This window comes from Pteropus vampyrus, unplaced genomic scaffold, assembly GCF_000151845.1.
Source record: "Pteropus vampyrus isolate Shadow unplaced genomic scaffold, Pvam_2.0 Scaffold3, whole genome shotgun sequence".
Lineage (NCBI taxonomy): Eukaryota > Metazoa > Chordata > Mammalia > Chiroptera > Pteropodidae > Pteropus > Pteropus vampyrus.
The window spans coordinates 5,414,514-5,416,547 of NW_011888784.1; positions in this window are offsets into that span (position 1 = coordinate 5,414,514).

Sequence of the window (2,034 nt, forward strand, 5' to 3'; positions counted from 1 at the left end):
AGCAAAACTATGACGACAGTAAAAAGATTAGTGGTTGCCAGTGTTTGGGGAGAGGGAAGGAAGAATAAGTGAAGGACAGAAATTTTGGGGCAGTGAAACTTCTCTGTATGGTATTATAACAGTGGATACATGTCATTAGACATTTATCCAAACCCGTAGAATGTATGGGTGATTATGATGTGTCAATGCAGGTTCATCAATTGTAACAAATGTACCACTCTGCTAGGGGTTGTTGATACTGGAGTAGCTATGCATATGTGGGATCAGAAAGTTTATGAGAAATTACTGTATCTTCCTGTCAGTTTTGCTGTGAACCTAAAACTGCTGTAAAATATAAAATATTTTTTTTAAGTTAAAAGACAAATCCAATGCAACATAAAGACTTTATTTGGATATTGATTTACACCAAATATATATATATATAATGTATATTTACATAATTGTATTTACACACATGTATTTATATTTAAAATTATGTAAAAAAAAAGAAAGCTATATTCCAAGAAAATTTGAACACTGACTGAATATTTGATGATATTAAAGAATTGTTACTCAGTGTTTTAGGTGTGATAAAGATATTATGGTTATGTTTTTTTCTAAAAAGTTTGGAAATAGTTCCTGAAACAATTATAGATAAAATGCTATGATTTCTGTATTTGCTTCAAAAAGCCAGTGGGAGTGTGGGATTAGAGGTATAGATAAAATAAGACTGGCCTTGAGCTGGTAAATCTTGAAGCTGAGCAAGGGGTATACAGGGATCCATTACACTGTATTCCGCAACTTTGTAAGCATTTGAAATTTTACATAATAGAACACATGCCTCTCTCCCTTCTCTGTTCTTTTCTGGCGTTGATGTTTCACTTTTTGTGTTTAATTTCTCCCTAACTGTTGTGTTCCATATGTTAATCCTTTCTCCGAACTAGACTGGAAGGTAATGGACTTCCCTTTCTTTATTTCTTCTGGATCCCCATGGATCTTAGCTCCACCTTAGCCACAGAACTAACACATCGACAGCATCACTGTCCACCCAACTGCTCAAGCTAGAGATGGATTTGATCCCTAACTCCAACCTCCTCAATCCCTCTCCAAGTCTTCTTGAGATTCACTCCTCGTTATCTCTCTCATTGTCTTTCCACCCCACTGCCACTATTCTAACTCAGGCCACATCTAACTAGTCTCCCTGCCTCCTGGCTTGCACCTTCCAATCTTTTCTGCAGAGCACAAGGCAGTCTTTCTAAGATGAAATTAGGGTCATGTCACTCCTCTGCTTAAAGTATCTGGATGACTCTTCATTGTCCTCCAGATAATATCCAGTCTCCTTACATGTCATACAAGGCCCCTGGTGATGTGAGGCCCTGCCTTCCTCTCAGACCTCTTCTGTTCACCCTCTTTCTAACCTTCATTCAGACAAAAATCTCTTTCAGTCTCTTTCAAAGGGCCAAACTAACACTCTCTCTCTCTCTCTCTCTCTCTCTCTCTCTCTCTCTCTCTCTCTCTCTCTCTTTCTCTCGCCTTCCAATAAGCCTTTCTTTTTCCTGGAACATTTTCCCAACCTATCTCTCCTAATTCAATTCCTGGTCTCAGGTAACACATCACTTTTTCCTGGAAAACTTCCTAGAAACGCCTGGGCTGGGTTACATGGCCCTCTTCGGTGTTTTTAGAACACTCAGCATTTAGCCTTTTGCTCTATACTATAATCTTCTGTTGATCTGTTTTCTCTTCCCCACAGAAAGTTCACTCTGCTAGGGCAGGAACTATGGTACCCTGAGATATCTTCTATAGCTACCACAATGCTTGGTTCTCCACTCGATACTCAACAATACTTGACAAATAAGTAGAAGAAAAATGGAATCACATGATCTGCAAACCTAAGAAAATGTGACTCACAAGAATTTGAAAACAAACAAACAAAAAAATAGGAATGTGGACTTAGTTACAGTCCTGTCTGGTAAAGAAAGGAGAAAATCAGTAATTTCTCAAGCTGCAACCCTGACCAAGGAAAACTACGTTAGACATGAGAATTAAAGAACACTG